This window comes from Tamandua tetradactyla, chromosome 23 (genome assembly GCF_023851605.1).
Source record: "Tamandua tetradactyla isolate mTamTet1 chromosome 23, mTamTet1.pri, whole genome shotgun sequence".
Lineage (NCBI taxonomy): Eukaryota > Metazoa > Chordata > Mammalia > Pilosa > Myrmecophagidae > Tamandua > Tamandua tetradactyla.
Window position 1 is genome coordinate 5,562,821 of NC_135349.1, and position 23,018 is coordinate 5,585,838.

The window sequence follows — 23,018 nt, forward strand, 5'->3', positions numbered from 1 at the left end:
CATTAATGTGCGGATGACATGTTTCCAATTAATTATTTTTTATATACATAATGAACATGTCAAAATTGAGAGGATCGCCCTGAGTCATTGTTAGAACCTCGTTAACATCGGCTTCCTATTCCGTTATACCGTAATGAATTCAACCAGTTCTAGTATTGTGGGGCAGATGGATTGTCTCTAAAAAGCAATGCTGAAAGGTACTTGCTTGTGCAAGAATCTTTGTCTATAGCTTAGTTGCTTTAGATTGTGTTCCCATAAATGGAGTTAGTGCATCAGTAGGGGTGAGTGTTTTTAAACCTCGATTCGTGTTGTTGCGTTGCCCCACTGGAAGGCAGTTACGCTCCCTGGTTAAGAGTGGACCCTCCTGGGAAGTTGATTTCTGATGTTTCATCTTGTGGGCCCTTCTCTTTCTATACCTCACTCTGTTGCCCACCCGTGTAACAGTCTTCTGAAATCAGATCTTTTCTGCACACATATTTAAGAAGAAAAAAAAGACCGTATTTATCTTGTAATTATTTCAACATGAATGTGTTCCCAGGGAAAGGATACCTTTTTGTGTTGTCGATACAGATCAGCCTTGAGTAGTTGAAATTTCAAGGGTAGTAGCGGAATAACATCCCCATTTCTGTCACTGCTTACACAGATTTCTGCTGAATTTGCGACAAATCTAAACTCCTTGGCGTAGTTACCTTCATGTCTTTTAGAATAGGGGCAAATAAAATGGCAGGGTCTCACATCTGTTATTCAATTAAATGAACAGCTGATTGTGCTGCTGTTGCATAATGCTCTGGTAGGGAACGAATAAGATAGAGACAGTTGCTGAGATATCAGTCCCACTCGTCAGTGCTAAGGTGGGCTACAGATATGTTTATCAGGAGGCAAAGCACAGAAGAGACATCATGCTAATAAAAAGAATTTCATCGAAGACATGACAACTGAGCTGAGAATTGAAAGATGGGTTTGGGTAGGATTTTTGATGGCTGTTGATGGGGTGAGAAGAGTTTCCCACAGAGAGAACAAAGTCCTGTAAATCAAATGTTGCAGAGCTAGCAAGGGAGTAGGCCACCCTCAGATGTGACCCAGAGAAAGCCAGAGGTTTGCCCTGCTCCAAGTCCAGAATCAGGCTGACTTGCAGAGTGCCTTGAGTGTGAACTTTATTCTGAAATGACATGAGTCTTTGAGGCAAGATATGATACAATCAAATCCAGATCATTATTTCTCCAGCTTGATAAAATGAAAGCATACAGGAAGTTCGACTGTGACCATAAGGTAACAAAACTAATGTACAATCCGCATATGAAAATGAGTCCATTTAAAAATGAGTAATCATGCTTCTCCAAGTTTCAGCTTGTCTAATTGTAATTGTCCCCATGAAAATAAATAATAATTTTTTAAAGTTTAAAGAAAATTAATAAAAGCAAATGCTGTATTAGACCATGTGTGTTCTGAATGTGCTGTATAGTTACTAATTTATCAGGTGCCTACTATATATGGAATCCTATGCCCTGTCTAAAGCATTCAGGGTCCTCTGTTAATGTGTTTGCTGAGTGCCCACTCTGTTCCAGTCACTGTCTAGGCTTCCAAAGTGTGAAATGGACAAAACAGATCCCTACGATGAGGAATCTACAAATCAGTGGAAGAGGTGGTCAATAGGCAAGTGAACTTATGTTCATTTACAGATTAAGACGTAGGTTGGATGCAAGTATCTCCCACCCAAAACCCCACTAGAATTTCAGTAAAGGGATTTGTTTAAGGCATAATCCTTTTAGGGAAAAGGGAAGAAGACAATTGCTATTAGCAGCTGGAATGAGATGCGTTGGGAAGGTAGACAGGGTAGACAGCCACCTGAGATAGCCAACACCTGATCTACGCCAGAGAATGTTCACCTGGCAGCACCAGGTACCTACCGTTGGAGGTGAAGGCAGAGTAGGACAAGATAGATGGGATGAAAGCAGAGAAGGATGGAGCAACCTACATAACCTCTTAACCATGCATTGAGCAGGGTGGTTGCCCTCCTCTCCTCCTATAGAAAGACTGGAGGTTCCTCTCAGAAGAAGGCAACCAGAGGGTCTCAGGACCAGAGGACTTCAGGCATAGGGCCTCAATAACAAAACAAAAACAAAGGGATGTAGTAATGCTAGGCTGTATCTTGAAAACCTCCCTTCTTCCTTCTCCCCCGCCTTAAGAATGCTGACAGCTTCCTTCCAGGTAGGGGTTTGGAGGGCTCTTCTCTGGGGAACCTGCCACTCCTGCCCTGTTGGCAACACCAAAGAGAGAACAACATGGGAAGCCTTCCGAACCCCTTAAAGCATCCCGCCAACTTTTAGTTTTTCACTTTTGACCAGCAACAGATCACCAAAGATTATCAAATATTTGAGGAAAACCTCAAGAATGGAAACTAGAAGTCAAAATAATATAAAGTCAAAATAAATAAAATTTGAGGAAAACAAAGCATGGCAAGGAGAAGAAAACTTAAAAAAAAAAAAAAAAGACTCTCAACTTCTTCAGATAAAAGAATATAATTCATCCATGAATAAGAAGGGATTTATTCTTATTATTTTTTTAAAAGGAGCATTCAGAAGATTTTAAATTAAATGAAATTAAAAACTCTTGGAAATTAGAAGCAAGTTAACAGAAATGAAAAAAATTCAATAGAAAGGCTGGAACAGCAAGTTGAAGAAACCTTCCAGAAAACAGATTCAAAAGTCAGAGAGATTAGGAAGGAAATTGTAAGAACATGAGAGAAACAGTCCAGAGGGCAAATCATCTGAATAATAAGGAGTTCAAGAAAGAAAGAACAAAGAAATAGCAAAGGAGGATATCTCCAGTGAAAATATTCAAGAAAATTCTCCAGGCCTGTAGGACAAGTATTTACAGGTTGAAAGTACCAGCCCCCTAAGTACATCATTATGAAGCCTCAGAAAAATGGGAGCAGATAAGATCCCAGGAGCTTCCAAAAGGAAAAACACAGGCCAAAAGAAACAGAAATGAAATGGCTTCAGGTTTCCCCAACAGTGGCCCTGGAGATTCTGAAGGAAAATGATTTTCAGCCAAGAATTCAGCCCATAGCCAAACTATTGATCAAGTGGGAGGGCAAAATAAGGACATTTTCAGACAAGTAAGAGTTCTCAGAAGCTTTTACCTCCCACACACCATTTGCTAAATTATTTCCCTTAAAGCTGTTGGAGCTTATGGAGGAAATAAACCAAGAAGTAGCTGTGAGACACAGAAACCAGAGATCCCACACAGCTGAAGGGAGAAGGGGCCCCCTGGGATGCTGGAGCCTGGAAAACCAGCCCACATTGCAGCAGGGAACTGTGGCCATAGACCACAAAGGGTCAGTGTTCACGGCCACTTCCCAAGGGTGATCAGCCGGAAGGTGTGGAAGACACACCAGCTCTTATTTTGATGAGTGTTGAACATTCAGATGACAAGCAAGGAAATGACAACAATGAGGCAAAAGAGAAGGGTGTTCTTGATGTGAATGGTTTCTCTAGAGCCCATGCCTCTCTCTCTCTGTTTTCCCCCTAACATTTTCTTTTTTTTTCTTTTTTTCTTTTTTTATTTTTTTATTAACGGAAAGAAAAAAAAAAGAAATTAACACAACATTTAGAAATCATACCATTCTACATATGCACTCAGTAATTCTTAACATCATCACATAGATGCATGATCATTGTTTCTTAGTACATTTGCATCGGTTTAGAGGAACTAGCAACACAACAGAAAAAGATATAAAATGTTAATATAAAGAAAAGAAATAAAAGTAGTAGTAATAGTAAAAAACAACAACAACAAACAAACCAACAAGCAAACAAAAACAAAAAAAACCCTATAGCTCAGATGCAGCTTCATTCAGTATTTTAACATGATTACTTTACAATTAGGTATTATTGTGCTGTCCATTTTTGAGTTTTTGTATCTAGTCCTGTTGCACAGTCTGTATCCCTTCAGCTTCAATTACCCATTGTCTTACCCTGTTTCTAACTCCTGCTGAACTCTGTTACCAATGACATATTTCAAGTTTATTCTCGAATGTCCGTTCACATCAGTGGGACCATACAGTATTTGTCCTTTAGTTTTTGGCTGGATTCACTCAGCATAATATTCTCTAGGTCCATCCATGTTATTACATGGTTCATAAGTTTATCTTGTCTTAAAGCTGCATAATATTCCATCGTATGTATATACCACAGTTTGTTTAGCCACTCTTCTGTTGATGGACATTTTGGCTGTTTCCATCTCTTTGCAATTGTAAATAACGCTGCTATAAACATTGGTGTGCAAATGTCCGTTTGTGTCTTTGCCCTTAAGTCCTTTGAGTAGATACCTAGCAATGGTATTGCTGGGTCGTATGGCAATTCTATATTCAGCTTTTTGAGGAACCGCCAAACTGCCTTCCACAGTGGTTGCACCCTTTGACATTCCCACCAACAGTGGATAAGTGTGCCTCTTTCTCCGCATCCTCTCCAGCACTTGTCATTTTCTGTTTTGTTGATAATGGCCATTCTGGTGGGTGTGAGATGATATCTCATTGTGGTTTTTTTTTTTTTTTTTTTTTTTTTTTTTTTTTTAAAGACAGAGAAGGAAGGAAGGATGGAAGGAAGGAAAGGAGGAAGAAAGGGAAACATCTTTATTTTTATTATATTTTGTTTGTTTGTTTGTTTTTTACATGGGCTGGGGCCGGGAATCGAACCGGGGTCCTCCGGCATGGCAGGCAAGCATTCTTGCCCGCTGAGCCACCGCGGCCCGCCCCTCATTGTGGTTTTGATTTGCATTTCTCTAATGGCCAGGGACATTGAGCATCTCTTCATGTGCCTCTTGGCCATCCGTATTTCTTCTTCTGGTAGGTGTCTGTTTAAGTCTTTTTCCCATTTTGCAATTGGGTTGGCTGTCTTTTTGTTGTTGAGTTGAATAATCTCTTCATAAATTCTGGATACTAGACCTTTATCTGATATGTCGTTTCCAAATATTGTCTCCCATTGTGTAGGCTGTCTTTCTACTTTCTTGATGAAGTTCTCTGATGCACAAAAGTGTTTAATTTTGAGGAGCTCCCATTTATTTATTTCCTTCTTCAGTGTTCTTGCTTTAGGTTTAAGGTCCATAAAACCACCTCCAGTTGTAAGATCCATAAGATATCTCCCAACATTTTCCTCTAACTGTTTTATGGTCTTAGACCTAATGTTTAGATCTTTGATCCATTTTGAGTTAACTTTTGTATAGGGTGTGAGAGATGGGTCTTCTTTCATTCTTTTGCATATGGATATCCAGTTCTCTAGGCACCATTTATTGAAGAGACTGTTCTGTCCCAGGTGACTTGGCTTGACTGCCTTATCAAAGATCAAATGTCCATAGATGAGAGGGTCTATATCTGAGCACTCTATTCGATTCCATTGGTCGATATATCTATCTTTATGCCAATACCATGCTGTTTTGACCACTGTGGCTTCATAGTATGCCTTAAAGTCAGGCAGCGCGAGACCTCCAGCTTCGTTTTTTTTCCTCAAGATGTTTTTAGCAATTCGGGGTACCCTGCCCTTCCAGATAAATTTGCTTATTGGTTTTTCTACCCTAACATTTTCTTATATAAATGTTCAAACACGTAGAAAAGTTGAAAATGAACACCCGAAATATCCAGCTAGATTCAACAATGAACATTTTACTTGCTTGACCACATGCCTGTCCATTTATCCATTCAGCAATTCATCTGATTTTTTAATTAATTTCAAAATAAGTCACAGAACTCAGTGCATTTCACCCCTTAACTATTTCAGCATCAATAGTACTCACTAAAGTTCAGTATTTGCCTATACCTCCTTTTTAAGGTAAAAATTACATGAAATGAAATGCACACATTTTAATGCACACATTCACCGAATTTTGACAAATGCATACAGCTGTGTAATGCAAAATACCATGAAGATATACAACATTTTAGACACTCCAGGAAGTTCCCTCACCCCAGTTCCCATCAATCTCTGCCTCCATCCCCACAGGCCACCACTGTTTCCATTGATTCGTTTTGCCTATTCTAGAACTTCGTATCATTGGAATCATACATACATATAATCTTTTGTGTCTGATTTCTTTCCCTCAGCATGATGCTTTTGAGATTTACTGACATTGTTCCTGTATCAGAAATGTGTTCCTTTTTTATTCTTGTTAATAGACTCCTAGGGTGTTTCCAATTTGGACTATTATAAAGCTGTTAGGACCATTTTTTATACAAGTCATTTTTTTTTTTTACACATTTTCATTTATCTTGGGTAAATACCTAGGAATTGCCAGGTCATTGGGGTAGATGTATATTCAGTTTTATAAGAAATTGTGCCACCTTTTTCCAGTAATTGTCTCATTCCCACTGACACTCTATCCCAGCTGACACTCAGCATTTTCAGTCGTTTTAGTTTTAGTCATTCTGGTGGGTTTCTAGTGGCATCTCATTGTGTCTTTAATTTGCATTTCCCTTATGGCTAATGACATTTAACATTTTTTGTGTATGCTTATTACTATGCCCCTCTTTTAACCAGCTTGGCAAGAGTTTTCTGACCTCTGGATTGCAATGCAGGGAAATAATGTGAGCCCAAATAAGAAAAATTGTCCATTATACATACATGCTTGCATATATGTAGACTGTCCTTGGAAGGGAACACAAGAAGCGGGTTAACAGTGATGGTTTTAAGGGAGGGGGATGGGATCGGGGGCACTGTAGGCTGGGGGAAGGGGGCATGAGGGAGACTTTTCACAGTGTACCCTCTTCTTCTCTTTCAAACTTTGCACTAGTGTAGCTATTACCTAGTCAAAGTATGAATAAAAATTAAACTCTAATAGATTTCATAAAGGACATTAAAAAAAAAAAGAACTGAAGTGCGTGAATATACTTTGCTATCTCAGTGAGAAAAAAAAAGTTAAAGTCCAGAGGTAGAATCTAAATCCCTTCAAATATGAGCTGCCAGAGGCTCTAGTGGTCCATAGAACATGGCTGCCTTCTCTTTTTTTTTTTTTAACTTTTTATATTGTATAGTATGACATATATTCAAAGCAAGGAAATAAAAAAGGAATAGTTTTCAAAGCACTATTCAAACAGTGGTCACAGGACAGATCCCAGAGTTCGTCATGGGCTGTCATATGACATCCTCTCATATTTTTCCTTCTAGCTGCTCCAGAATATAGGAGGCTAGAGGACTTAAATACTTTTTTGTTATCATAGTCGACTTTTTTATTATCACAATCGACTTTTTTTGGTGGAATGATAACATATATACAAAACTATAAATTTCAAAGCACAGCTCCACAATTAGTTGTAGAACATACTTCGGACTTTGACATGGGTTACAATTTCACAATTTTAGGTTTTTACTTCTACCTGCTCTAAAATACTGGAGACTAAAAGAAATATCAATTTAATGATTCAGCATTCATATCCATTTGTAAAGTCCTATCTTCTATGTATAATTCCACCGTCACCTTTGATCTTTCCATACCTCTCTTTGGGGTTGTTTGGGCTATGGCAATTTTAAATTTTTGCTATTGGAGGGGTCTGTCACTAATATGGGGTAGGGAGATGGAACTGTCTGATGTTCTGGAGAGGCTGGGCTAGGTTTCAGGACTTACTTGGACCAAGGACCAATCTGGAGGTTGTAGGTTTCTAGAAAGTTACTCTAGTGCCTGGAACCCTTGTGGAATCTTATATATTGCCCTAGGTGTTCTTTAGGATTGGCTGGAATGGTCCTGGTTGGAGGTTGGCAGATTATGATAGGTAGCATGGTCTACCTGAAGTTTGCGTAAGAGCAACCTCCAGAGTAGCTTCTCGGCTCTATTTGAACTCTCTCTGCCACTGCTACTTTACACTTCTTTTCCCCCTTTTGGTCAGGATGTGATTGTTGATCCCACGGTGATATGGCTGCCTTCTCTTAATCGAGTAAGACATTTTGACATTTAACATGGGAAGCATGGCTCAGGAGAAGGAATACTGTGTTAGGGGCCCAAGACAACCCCTGCCTGCCATCAGCCTTGCTCCAGCTTGGCCCCCAAGGGGCTCTGTGACACTGCCAAGTCATTAAAGCTTCTTTTGCTAATCTGTACAGTGAAGGGGATGAAACTTGTGATTTCTGTTCTGTGGGTCCACACGTCCAACAAGGGCTGCAAACATGGGGAGAAACAAGCCTGGACTAATGGTTTATTAGTTTGTGATTTGATTGTTAAAACATCAGTTGTCACAGCAGAGTTTATACTAAAGACCACAGTTCCCCACCCAACCTACTCTCTCTTTTTTTTTTTAAATCGTGAAATAGAACCAAATAAAGAAAAAGGCATAGCACTTAGATAGATACTTTAGGGTTAACCACTTTTAACCATATAGGTTCTCTTGCAGTGGTTTCTCTGTATCTTCCATCCTACTTTCTTAGAGCTACTGCAACAATGATTCACAAACAGGATGGCTTAAAACAACAGAAATTTATTGTATCACAGTTGTGGAGGCTAGAAGTCCGAAATCAAGAAGGGCAGTCCTCCTTCTGAAGTCAGAAGGGAAAACTCTGTTCCCTGTCTTTCTCCTGGCCTCTGTAGATCCTTGATGTACCTTGGGTTGTGGCAGCATGGCTCCAATGTCTGCCTCCAACCTGGCCATCTTCCCTGTCTGTCTGTCTGTGTCTCCTGTCCCCTTCTTATAAGCAAATCAGTCTCATTGGATTAAGCAACCCCAGCCCAGTGTGATCGCATTTTAAATTAACTAATTCTATTTGCAATGACCCTATTTTCCACGAACTGGGGATTAGGACATCAATTTATCTTTCTGGGGACACAATTCAACCCATAACATCTCCACATAATGAGCATATACCACTATTTCTTGACCCTATGACTGTACTTATGACTGTTTTAGTTCTCCTTTTGGTTACTCTTGGAACTTTAAAGAACATACTTAACCCTTTCTTGCTTGTACTTCTCACTGTCTCCCAGATCTGCCTAGGTAAGATGAGGATAATTCCACAGGTTTGACCAAGGTCCAGCAGAGAGGACACCTGAGCAGTAGAGAATGACCAAGTCAGCATTAGCCAAAAGGGCTTGTGCCTTCTGACACTCTGACCCTAGGGCTTCGGCCTGTCTTTCCTGCTGCTTCACAGCTTTTGCCAGAGTCAGGCAGACAGAAGCAGGAGGGTGAGTCCTGCCTAGAATCAGGTCCAGAGAGACATTAGAAATGTCCCATATCCCTCCAGGCCCCAAGGATGCATGCACACTACTTGTGTCCTTGTCTGCAAAGTTTCATGGGTGTGGTCACACAGCTGCCCTCCTTGGAAATGTCCAAAAGTTATATAATGTGAGTCACACCTGAATTCTCTAATCGTAACATTAAAAAGAAGAAAAAGAAAGAAATACAGTTAATTTTAATCGTATATTTTATTAGCCCCATGTAGTTCAAATCTTTCAAGTAACCAATATACAACATTATTAGGAAAAATTTACCACCATTTCTCCATAAAAAGTCTTGGAAATTGGTGTGCGTTTTACACTCACAGCACATCTATCTCAATACAGACACTAAATGTTTATTACAAATACTTCATCTTATTCAGATTTTCATAAAATCTACTGTTGAAACATGGATTCTCACACCTAAATGGCTCTAAACACAAAAGTTCTCCAATTACTGAATTGTGTATCAGGTTTTAAACTGAAATAGAATTAAATTAGAACTTCAAAATAGCCCCATTACGAATGCTCAGTAGCCACATATGGCAGCGTGCTGTAGGTCTAGCAGGTAGTCACGCTGGCAGTGAGGGTGGGGCATCTGCTTCATGGGACCGTCAGAAATGGCTGCATAAAAATTACTTATGCTGTTTCCCCCACCCCCCCAGCCCCCATTTTGGGAATGTGGTTGACCATCTTGCCCATCACATCAGCTTTACGATGACCTGGGGGGAAATACCTTGTAGGTCTCAGTAAAAGTGAAAACTGTGCCTCTAAAAAATACATTATATATTGCATTTTCTTTATATATATATATATAATTTCACATACACTGATAAATGATATGAAAATAAATTTATGCTTCTTATTATAGGTCTTAGAGGGACTTGTTATTATACGTTTTCTTACTAACAAATAATTAATAAGAACAAAAACAACTAACAATCGCTACATACCAGGCATTGTATGTACTTTTTTCTTTTTTTATTGTGGTTTAAAAAACATAAAATTTGTCATTTTAACCATTTCTAAGGATGCAATTCAGCGATATTAAGTGCATTCACAACATTGTGCAACCATCACCACTGTCAATTTCCAAAATTTCGAAAACTCTGTCCCCATTATGCAATAACACCCCATTCCCGTCTCCTCCAGCCCCTGGTAACCTCTAATCTACTTTCTGTCTCTATGTATTTGCTGATTCTAGATATTTCATGTAAGTGGAATCATGTGGGATATGTCCTTTTGTGTCTGTCTTCTTTCATTCAGCATGATGGCTTCAAGGTTTATCTATGTTTTAGCATGGATCAGAATCTTACTCCTTTTTTTACTCTGAATAACATTCCATTGTTTTGATGGACCACACTGTGTTTGTCCATTCATCTTTTGATGGACACTGGGTTGTTTCCACCTTTGGCTATTGTGAGTAACGCTACTATGAACGTTGGTGTATAAGTATCTGTTTGAGTCCCTGTTTTCAGTTCTTTTAGGTAATCACTTAGGAGTAAAATGGCTCAGTCATATGGTAATTCTACGTTTAGCATTTTGAGGAGCCACCAAGCTGTTTTCCACAGCTATTCCATTTTAGCTATTCCATCTTATTTATTTATTTATTTTTGGTATGCTGTATGACCAGGGTCACATGTCATTCTTTTTCCATGTGAGAATCCCATTATTGCAGAACTATTTGTGGATTTTTTTTAGGGGGGGTGCTGGGTGGGTGGTAAGTGCATGGGCCAGGAATCAAACCTGGGTCTCCCGCCAGGCAGGCAAGAATTCTACCACTGAACTACCTGTGCACCCCCTATTCCATCATTTTCTATTCCCACCAACATTGTACATGCATTACAATTTCTCCACGTCTTTGCCAGAACTTGTTATTTTCTTATTTATTTATTTATTTATTTATTTTGCATGGGCAGGCACCGGGAATCGAACCTGGGTCTCTAGCATGTCAGGTGAGAACTCTGCCTTTGAGCCACCATTGCCTGCCCTGTTTTATTTTTTAAATAGGTGTGAAAAGATACACCATTATGCTTTTCATTTGCATTTCTATAATAACTAATGATATTGTCTATCTTTTCATGAACCTATTGGCCATTTGTGTATATCCTCTCTGGAGAAATGTCTGTTCATTCCTTTGCCCATTTTTAAAAGTGTGTTGTTTCTTTTTGTTTTTGAATTGTAAGAGCACTTTTATATTCTGAAAATTAAACCCTTATCAGATGTATAAATTTAAAATATTTCTTTTCCATTATGTGGGTTGTCTTTTTTACTTTCTTGCTAGTGTCTTTGATGCACAAAAGTTTTTAAATTTTAATGAAGTCCATTTATCTACTTTTTTTTGGTTACCTGTGCTTTTGGTGTCATATTGAAGAAAAAAAAAAACTACCAAATCCAAGGTCATGAAGATTTGCCCCTATATTTTTTAAGAATTTTGTAGTTTTAGCTCTATTATTTAGGTTGTTGATGCATTTGAGTAATTTTTACATAGTGTGTGAGGTAAGGGTCCTGCTTCATTCTTTTGCATGTGGATGTCCGGATTTTCCAGCACCATTTGTTGAAGATATTTTTCTTTCCCCCAATGAATGGTCTCGAAACCTTGTTGAAAATCAATTTACCACAAATATGAAGATTTATTTCTGAGCTCTCAATTTTATTCCATTGATTTTTATTCAAGTAACACACTATTTTGATCATTGTGGCTTTGTAGTAAGTTTTGAAATCAACAAGTGTGAGTCCTCCAATTTTGTTACTCCTTTTCAAGACTTTTTTTGGCTTTCTGGAGTCCTTAAAATTCCATATGATTTTTTTTTCTACAAAAAATACTTTTGAGAGCCTGGGGCATGTAACGCAGCAGTGATGGATGCAAGATGGCAACAGCAACCATAGTTCTGCTGAAGTCCTTCAAAGCAAAGGAGATTTGGCACAGGAGGAGAAAGCACGGATCATTCACAAGCAGGATATTAATATACCACAGAAGAAAATGTGGAAGACACCATGTACATTGCCATGTGACAGAAACTCCAAGGAATCCCAAAGGAGATTCTAGCAAGCCAGAAGGTAACCCCAGGAGGAAGCAAGTCTTCAAACTTCAAAACCCTTTGCTCAACTACTGCTTGTCTGACTTTGAGTGAAAAATCCAGAGAAAGATGGTTCTCAGCTGAGCTATTGACAGTGAGCCCGCAGGAGTTAAAAAACTTCAAAGACATAGCTGTAGACTTCACCCAGGATAAGTGGGCATTGCTAGACACATCCCAGAGAAAGCTGTTCAGAGAAGTAATGCTAGAGAATATCAATCATCTGGCCTCAGTGGATGTGGTAGTTAGATTCACGTGTCAACTTGGCCAGGTGAAATTGCCTAGTTCTATTGCTGTGGACTTGAGCCAATGGCATGTGATCCTCATCTGTTGCTGATTACATCTGCAGTTGGCTAGGAGGCGTGCCTGTTTCAATGAATGATGTTTGATTTAATTGGCTGGCTGGTGCTTAAATGAGAGAGTTCAACGTAGCACAACCCAAGCAGCTCAGCATACCGCATTTCAGCACTCGCAAATCAGCCCAGGCCTTTGGAGATACAGAAGGAAATCACCTTAGGGAAAGTTGTTGGAACCCAGAGGCCTGGAGAAAAGGCCAGCAGAGACCGCCCTGTGCCTTCCCATGTAAGAAAGAACCTCAGTTGAAAATTAACTGCCTTTCCTCTGAAGAATTATATGTTAACTAAATAAATTCCCTTTTATTGAAAGCCAGTCAGTCTTTGGTGTGTTGCGTTCTGGCAGCTAGCAGACTAGAACAGTGGTTTTCTTTTTTCCTACAAACAGATGTCAGAAGTGCTTTCCCAGTTGGTACAAGGAAATGAAGTGTGGAGAGAAGGAATGAGATTTCTCCAAAAACAGAGTCCAAGCAGGAAAAGTGCCTGTAAAAAGTAAGAAATGATATTCATGCAACTTACGTGCAGGAAAGACACTTCTAACATTATGTCATTGCAGATATCTCATGCTCAAAAGAATTCCTTTAAATGTAATTATTTGCAAAAAGATTCCACTCAGATCCACAGTGAATCTACATAAATATTCTTTCTATGAGAAAGAAACCATATTTAAACAAACCACCTACAAAAGCCCTCAGTGACCAGTTACCTTTTAATCAACATAATCAGATTCACCCTAGAAGTAAATCATATGAATGCTATCAAAGTGCCAAAGCCTTTAATAAGAGCTGTGGCCACACCTCTCTCTCTCAGCCAACACTGCAAGCAAACCCTGCTACATGGGACATGACTCCCAGGGGTGTAGGCCTTCCTGGCAACTTGGGACAGAAATCCTAGAATGAGCTGGGACTCAGCATCAAGGGATTAAGAAAACCTTCTCGACCAAAAAGGGGAAGAGAGAAATGAGACAAAATAAAGCGTCAATGGCTGAGAGATTTCAAACAGAGCCAAGAGGTTATTCTGGAGGTTATTCTTACATTATATAGATATCACCTTTTTAGTTAAGGCGTAACAAAGAGGCTGGAGGGAACTGCCTGAAAATGTAGAGCTGTGTTCCAGTAGCCATGTTTCTTGAAGATGATTATATAATGATATAGCTTTCGCAATGTGACTGTGTGATTTTGACAACCTTGTGTCTGATGCTCCTTTTATCCACTTTATAGACAGATGAGTAAAACGTATTGATTAAAAATAAATTAGAAATAGAGGGAACAAATATTTAAAAAAAAAAGAGCTCTGGCCACAGACAATGTCATATGAATAAACCATATTAATGCCTTCTATGTGGGGAAAATTTCATTATATTTTTTGACCTTAGAAGACACAAGAGCACTCACACTGGAGAGAAACACTATGAATGCCATACCTGTGAGAAAGTCTTCATTTCTTGTTCTGCCCTCACAAGAAACGAGAGAACACATACTGGAGAGAAACCTCATAAATACCATCTGTGTGGGAAAACCTTCAGTCAGTATGCTTATCTTGGATGACATGGGAGAACTCACACTGGAGAGAAACCTATGAATGCCATACCTGTGGGAAAGCCTTCCGTCATTGTCAGGAACTTAGACAAAATGAAAGAACTCTCTCTGGAGCAAAACTCCATGACTGTCATCCATGTGGGAAAGCTTTCACCAAAAGTTACGCCCTCAAGCAACATGAGAGAACGCACAGTGGAACAGCTCTGTTCTCTCCAAATGCAACATTGGGGGAGGTTGGGGGGACCACCATTTTCTAAGTTCCACCTGCTCCAAGCATTACGGCAACACCCAGGGTGCCATTTTAAGGGCACACACTCAGCCCCCTTAGAAAAATGGGTGGCAGCAAGGATCTCCCCAATCCCCAAAGAATGTGCTCTACCCTCTCTGAGGCCTGGGGCACTAAAACTCCTGCTCTCTGCCTTCAGGGAAAGCACCCTCTCCAAGTGGTTGGGTGGGTCCACTCTCCTGCCCTGAGGTTTCTTGGCTTCAAACCTTAGCTTCCTAGGTTCTGCCTTTGAAGTTCTTTTTCCTTCAATTTGTCCCTTTTCTGTCCCTTTATTCTAGACTGGCAGTGGTTCTGTTTATACAGATCCCACTACACTCTTGTTGGTTTTCTATGTGGTTTGCAGGGATCAAAACCATCAGACAGTAGGACTTCCCACAAATCCTTCCTGGATAACTTCATCTCCAATCCTGGCTTGTCTTATAATGGCTGACTGCTCCTATGTTTGGTTAAATCCTCATGTGGGACACTATTCTCTGGGTCTCCCTTCCTGGAAGCCCAGAATTTTTCAGACCATCAATTTCTGATTTCTTTGAACCAAGAGTTCAGTTCTCAGCTTATCTCTTTCCTGTCACATTTCATTATAACTGCAGAGAGAAACCAGGCCACCCTTTCCACATTTAATTTGGAAATCTCTCCTGCTAAATATCCAAATTCGTGGCTTTTAAAATCTCCCTTCCATCCGAAACCAGTAGTCCATTTTGCTAAATTTTCTACCACTTTAAAACAAGGATTACTTTTGTTCCATTTTGCAGTAACACATGCATCATTTCTATCTAAGGCTTTATCAGAAGTATCTTTAGAGTCCACATTTCTACCAACAGTCTCTTGAAAGGATTCTAGGCCTTCTCTATTAAGCTCCACACAACTCTTTCAGAATCTTCCCCTTATCCATTTAAAAAGTCATTCCAACATGTTTGGTATTTGCAAACTGCTGCAGCATCCCACTTCTCCAGTACCAAAATCTGTTTTAGTTTGCTAAAGCTGCCAGAATGCAATATACCAGAAATGGAATGTCTTTTAAAAAGACATTACAAATTTACAGTTCTAAGCCATGAAAATGTTCAAATTAAGCGACCAACAAGAGGTTACCTTCACTCAAGAAAGGCTGATGCCTTTTGAAACACCTGTGTCAGCTGGGAAGGCACTTGGTGAGGTCTGTCAGATTTCCCTCCTGGCTTTTCATTTCATAAAGATTCCTCCCCGGTGTTTTCCTTCTGCATCTTCAAAGATCTCTGGTTGTGTGGGCTCTAAAGTTTTTTCCAAAATGGTTCCCTCTTAAAGGGCTCCAGGAAGCACCCCCACCTTGAAAGGATACAGACACATTTCCATGAAAACCACTTAATCAAAAGATAGCACCCACAATTGGGTGGGTCACATCTCCATGGAAGCAACTTTATAAAAAAGATCCCACTGCCCAACAATATTGACCAGGATTAAAGAGCATGACTTTTCTGGGGTACACAACAGTTTCAAAACAGCACAAGATTATATTGAATCTGTACGTAATTTTGGGTAGTATTGTCATCTTAACAATATTAATTAAGTCTTCTAATACATAAACATAGAATGTCTTTCCATTTTTTAGATCTTCTTTAATTTCAGCAACGTTTTATAGTTCTCAATTTGCAAATCTTATGCCTTCTTGGTTAAACTTTTTCTTAATGAGCTGTTTAATTCTTTTTGATGCTATTGTAAATGGAACTGTTTTCTTAATTTCATTTTCTGATTGTCCATTGCTAGTATAATAAACACACACTGTTGTATTATCTGAAATATAACTGAATTTTGTGTGTTTATTTTTCATTTTGCAACTTTGCTCAATTCATTTAATATCTCTAACAGTTTTTTGTGTGACTGCTATAGGGTTTTCTATATGTAAGATATTCTAATTTGAATGCCTCAATTCTTCTTACCTAATTGCTATGGCTAGAACTTCCAGTACTATGTTAAATAGAAGTGGCAAAAGTTGGCATCCTTGCCTTCTTCCTCCTATTAGCGAAAAAGCTTGCTTTCAGTCTTTTACTGATGAGTATGATTTTAACTGTGGGATCCTCATATGTCTTTTATCATGTTGAGGAAGTTCCTTTCAATTTATAGTTTGAGTGTTTTATGATGTAACAGTGCTTGATTTTTTTGTCAAAAGCTTTCTCTGCATCTGTTGAGATGATCATGTTTCTTTTTTCTTTATTCTATTAATGTGGTATAGATACATAGATTTATATTTGTATGTTGAACCACCCTTACATTCCTGGGATAGATCCTACTTAGTCATTGTTCCAATTTCCTGGCTACTAAAACAAATACCATACAGTGGGTTGGCTTAAACAATAGGGATTTATTGACTCATGCTTTTGAGGCTAGCAGAAGTCTAGAACTGAAGTGTCAGCAAGGCAATGCTTTCTCACCTAAGACTGTGGCACTCTGGGGCTGGCTGCTGGTGATCCTGGGTTTTTCTGTCATATGGCAATAACATGTGGTGGCATATTTTCCTTTATTTTTCTGGGACCGTTTAACTTAGCATCTAGCTGGTCCCCATGCCTTCTCTTTCTGTGTCCAATTTCCCTTGCGTATAGAACTTCAGTGATATTGAATTAAGGCCCAGCATCAGTCACTTTGGGCACAATTTAACTAATAACATCTTCAAAGGTTCTATTTACAAATGAATTCACACCCACAGGACCAGAAGTTGTCAGATATGAACATATTTTTTGTGGGGGACATGATTCAATTCCCCATGAATTGAATCATGATTCATCCCCATGATTACATTCATGAAGTGTAATCATTTTAATATGCTGCTGAATTTTTGTATCTATATTCATTGTGGATATTGCCTTTATTTTTCTTTTCTATAAGTACCGTTGTCTGGATTCAATATCAGGATAATGCTGGCCTCGTAAAATGGAGAGGAGGAAATGTTCTGTCTTCTTCAGTTTTACATGGGCAGGCACCGAGAATCGAACCCAGGTCCTCGGGCATGGCAGGCAAGCATTCTTACCTGCTGAGACACCGTGGCCCGCCCACTTCTTCAGTTTTTAGGAAAGGTTTGATAAGGATAGTTGTTAGCTGTTTAATAGTTGCCTAGAGGAAGAGAGAAGGCTCAAAAGGATATAATTGAGATATATTTTTAAATGGACTATAGAATATAAGCTTTATATCAATGTTAAATTACTTGAACTTGATAACTGTGTTTAAGGTGGTGACATAAGTGAATATCCTTGTTCATAAGGAATGTATATGGCAGTTATTAAAGGTTCAAGGAGGCTGATGTATACAACCTGTATTTAAGTGTTCAGAAAATGGATTGATAACTGATAGGCAAACAGATACACTGATAGATAGATAGATAGCTATATGGTTTGATAGGATGATAGATAGATAACTGGAATGATTTGGCAAATATAAAAAAATATAAAATATTGGATCTGGGTATCTGGGGGGATAGGAAGATGCTGGAGTTCTCTGTATGGGGCTTGCATAATTTTTGTATCTGTCCTGTAAGTTTGAAAGTATTTCAAAATAAAAAGTTTAAGTTAATTTTAAAAGTTTGCTAGAATTCACTTGTGAAGCCATCTGGTCCTGCGCTTTTCTTTGTTGTGAGGTTTTTGAATACTGATGCAATCTCATTTGCTATATATCTATTCATATTTTCTATTTCTTCTTCAGTCAGTTTCAGTAGTTTGTGTATTTCTAGGAATTTGTTCTTTCATCTCAGTTATCCAGAATAATAGCACATAATTGTTCATAATAATCTCATAATCCTTTTTATTTCTGAAAAATGGTAGTGATGTATTCTTCTTAGTTTCTTATTTTAGTAATTTGAGTATTCTTTTTTTTTTTTTGCTTGGGATCATAAGATTTTTAAAAATTTATTTATTAATTAAAAAAATAAAGAAACAAAATAAAACAATGTACATATAATTCACAATATCATCACTTAGTTGCACATGCATCATTTCTTAGAACATTTGCATCGATTTAGAAAAAGAAATAAAAAGATAACAGAAAAAGAAATAAAACGATAGAGAAAAAAAAGCTATACATACCATACCCCTTACCCCTAGCTGTCATTGATCACTAGCATTTAAACTAAATTTATTTTAGCATTTGTTCCCCCTATTATTTATTTTTATTCCATATATTCTACTCCTTTGTTGACAAGGTAGATAAAAGGAGCATCAGACACAAGGTTTTCACAATCACACAGTCACATTGTGACAGCTGTATCATTATTCAATCATCCTCAAGAAACATGGCTACTGGAACACAGCTCTACATTTTCAGGCAGTTCCCTCCAGCCTCTCCATAACATCTTGAATAACAAGATGATATCTACTTGATGCATAAGGGTAACCTCCAGGATAACCTCTGGACTCTGTTTGGAATCTCTCAGCCATTGACACTTTGTCTCATTTCCCTCTTCCCCCTTTTGGTCGAGAAGGTTTTCTCAATCCCTTGATGCTAAGTCTCAGTTCATTCTAGGGTTTTTCTCAGTCCCTTGATGCTGAGTCTCAGCTCATTCCAAGATCTCTGTCCCATGTTGCCAGGAAGGTCCACACCCCTGGGAATCATGTCTCATGTAGAGAGGGGTAGGGTGGTAAGACTGCTCGTTGTGTTGGCTGGAGAGAGGGGCCACATCTGAGCAACAAAAGAGGCTCTCTTGGGGGTGACTCTTAGGCCTAAATTTTAAGTAGACTTGACCTATCCTTTGCTCCCATTTATTTATTTCTTTCTTTATTGCTCTTGCTTTAGGTGTAAGGTCTATAAAACCGCCTCCAATTATAAGATTTATAAGATATTTCCCTACATTTTCCTCTAACTGTTTTATGGTCTTAGACCTGATGTTTAGATCTTTGATCCATTTTTGAGTTAACTTTTGTATAGGGTGTGAGATACGGGTCCTCTTTCATTCCTTTACATATGGATATCCAGTTCTCCAGGCACCATCTATTGAAGAGACTGTTCTGTCCTGGGTGAGTTGGCTTGACTGCCTTATCAAAGATCAAATGTCCATAATGAGAGGGTCTATATCTGAGCACTCTATTCAATTCCATTAGTCAATATATCTATCTTTATGCCAGTACTATGCTGTTTTGACCACTGTGGCTTCATAATATGCCTTAAAGTCAGGCAGCATGAGACCTCCAGCTTCGTTTTTTTTCCTCAAGATACTTTTAGCAATTTGGGGCACCCTGTCCTTCCAGATAAATTTGCTTATTGTTTTCTCTGTTTCTGAAAAGTAAGTCGTTGGGATTTTGATTGGTACTGCGTTGAATCTGTAAATCAATTTAGGTAGAATTGACATCTTTACTATATTTAGTCTTCCAATCCATGAACATGGTATGCCCTTCCATCTATTTAGGTCTTCTGTGACTTCTTTTAACAGTTTCTTGTAGTTTCTTTGTATAGGTCTTTTGTCTCTGTAGTTAAATTTATTCCTAAGTATTTTATTATTTTAGTTGCAATTGTAAATGTAATTCGTTTCTTGATTTCCCCCTCAGATTGTTCATTATTAGGGTATAGAAACACTACAAATTTTTGAATGTTGATCTTGTAACCTGCTACTTTGCTGTACTCGTTTATTAGCTCTAGTAGTTTTGCTGTGGATTCTTCAGGGTTTTCGACATATAGTATCATATCATCTGCAAACAGTCATAGTTTTACTTCTTCCTTTCCAATTTTGATGCTTTGTATTTCTTTTTCTTGTATAATTGCTCTGGCTAGAACTTCCAACACAAAGTTGAATAACAGTGGTGATAGTGGACATCCTTGTCATGTTCCTGATCTTAGGGGAAAGTTTTCAGTTTTTCCCCATTGAGGACGATATTAGCTGTGGGGTTTTCATATATTCCCTTTATCATTTTAAGGAAATTCCCTTGTATTCCTATCCTTTGAAGTGTTTTCAACAGGAAAGGATGTTGAATTTTGTCAAATGCCTTCTCTGCATCAATTGAGATGATCATGTGATTTTTCTGCTTTGATTTGTTGATATGGTGTATTACATTAATTGATTTTCTTATGTTGAACCATCCAAGTAGGATGAACCCTACTTGGTCATGATGTATAATTCTTTTAATGTGTTGCTGGATTCGATTTGCTAGAATTTTGTTGAGGATTTTTGCATCTGTATTCATTAGAGATATTGGTCTGTAGTTTTCTTTTTTTGTAATATCTTTGCCTGGTTTTGGTATGAGGGTGATGTTGGCTTCATAGAATGAATTAGGTAGCTTTCCCTCCACTTCAATTTTTTTGAAGAGTTTGAGCAGGGGTACTAATTCTTTCTGGAATGTTTGGTAGAATTCACATGTGAAGCCGTCTGGTCCTGGACTTTTCTTTTGGGAAGCTTTTGAATGACTGATTCAGTTTCTTTACTTGTTATTGGTTTGTTGAGGTCATCTATTTCATCTTGAGTCAAAGTTGGTTGTTCATGCCTTTCTAGGAAGTTGTCCATTCCATCTATGTTGTTGTATTTATTGGCATAAAGTTGTTCATAGTATCCTGTTATAACCTCCTTTATTTCTGTGGGGTCAGTGGTTATGTCTCCTCTTCCATTTCTGATCTTATTTATTTGCATCCTCTCTCTTCTTCTTTTTGTCAATCTTGCTAAGGGCCCATCAATCTTATTGATTTTCTCATAGAATCAGCTTCTGGTTTTATTGATTTTCTCAATTGTTTTCATGTTCTCAATTTCATTAATTTCTGCTCTAATCTTTGTTATTTCTTTCCTTTTGCTTGCTTTGGGGTTAGTTTGCTGTTCTTTCTCCAGTTCTTCCAAGTGGACAGTTAATTCCCGAATTTTTGCCCTTTCTTCTTTTTTGATATAGGCATTTAGGGCAATAAATTTCCCTCTTAGCACTGCCTTTGCTGCATCCCATAGGTTTTGATATGTTGTGTTTTCATTTTCATTTGCCTCGAGATATTTACTGATTTATCTTGTAATTTCTTCCTTGACCCACTGGTTGTTTAAGAGTGTATTGTTAAGCCTCCACATATCTGTGAATTTTCTGGTGCTCTGCCTATTATTGATTTCCAACTTCATTCCTTTATGATCTGAGAAAGTGTTGTGTATGATTTCAATCTTTTTAAATTTGTTGAGACTTGCTTTGTGACCCAGCATATGGTCTATCTTTGAGAATGATCCATGAGCACTGGAGAAAAAGGTGCATCCTGCTGTTGTGGGGTATAATGTCCTATAAATGTCTGTTACGTCTAGCTCATTTATTGTAATATTCAAATTCTCTGTTTCTTTATTGATCCTTTGTCTAGATGTTCTGTCCATTGATGAGAGCAGGGAATTGAAATCTCCAGCTATTATGGTAGATGTGTCTATTTCCCTTTTCAGTGTTTGCAGTGTTTGCCTCATGTATTTTGGGGCATTCTGGTTTGGTGCATAAATATTTATGATTGTTATGTCTTCATGTTGAATTGTTCCTTTTATTAGTTCATAGTATCCTTCTTTGTCTCTTTTAACTGTTTTACATTTGAAGTCTAATTTGTTGGATATTAGTATAGCTACTCCTGCTCTTTTCTGGTTGTTATTTGCATGAAATATCTTTTCCCAGCCTTTCACTTTCAACCTATGTTTATCTCTGGGTCTAAGATGTGTTTCCTGTAGACAGCATATAGAAGGATCCTGTTTTTTAATCCATTCTGCCAGTCTGTGTCTTTTGATTGGGGAATTCAATCCATTAACATTTAGTGTTATTACTGTTTGGGTGGTACTTTCCTCTACCATTTTACCTTTTGTATTTTATATGTCATATCTAATTTTCCTTCTTTCTACACTCTTCTCCTCTCTCTTCTGTCTTTTCGTATTTGTCTCTAGTGCTCCCTTTAGTATTTCTTGCAGAGCTGGTCTCTTGGTCACAAATTCTCTCAGTGACTTTTTGTCTAAGAATGTTTTAATTTCTCCCTCATTTTTGAAGGACAATTTTGCTGGGTATAGAATTCTTGGTTGGCAGTTTTTCTCTTTTAGTAATTTAAATATATCATCCCACTGTCTTCTCGCCTCCATGGTTTCTGCTACACATAGTCTTATTGGGTTTCCCTTGTATGTGATGGATTGTTTTTCTCTTGCTGCTTTCAAGAGCCTCTCTTTCTCTTTGACCTCTGACATTCTGACTAGTAAGTGTCTTGGAGAACGTCTATTTGGATCTGTTCTCTTTGGGGTAAGCTGCACTTCTTGGATCTGTAATTTTAGGTCTCTCATAAAAGTTGGGAAATTTTCAGTGATAATTTCTTCCATTAGTTTTTCTCCTCCTTTTCCCTTCCCTTCTCCTGCCAGGACCCCCACAACACGTATATTTGTGCACTTCATATTATCATTCAGTTCCGAGTCCCTGCTCATATTTTTCCATTTTTTCCCTATAGTTTCTGTATCTTGTCGGATTTCAGATGTTCCATCCTCCAGTTCACTAATCCTAACCTCTGTCTCTTGAAATCTACCATTGTAGGTTTCCATTGTTTTTTTCATCTCTTCTACTGTACCTTTCATCCCCATAAGTTCCGTGATTTGTTTTTTCAGACTTTCCATTTCTTCTTTTTGTTCATTCCTTGCCTTCTTCATATCCTC

The 23,018-nt window shown here is 38.3% G+C and overlaps 1 long non-coding RNA gene across 1 annotated transcript in view; it reads left to right on the forward strand.

Annotated features, from left to right (window-relative positions):
• Positions 1-23,018, forward strand: part of LOC143666947 (uncharacterized) — a 28,337-nt gene that overhangs the window by 668 nt on the left and 4,651 nt on the right. The window lies entirely within an intron of this gene.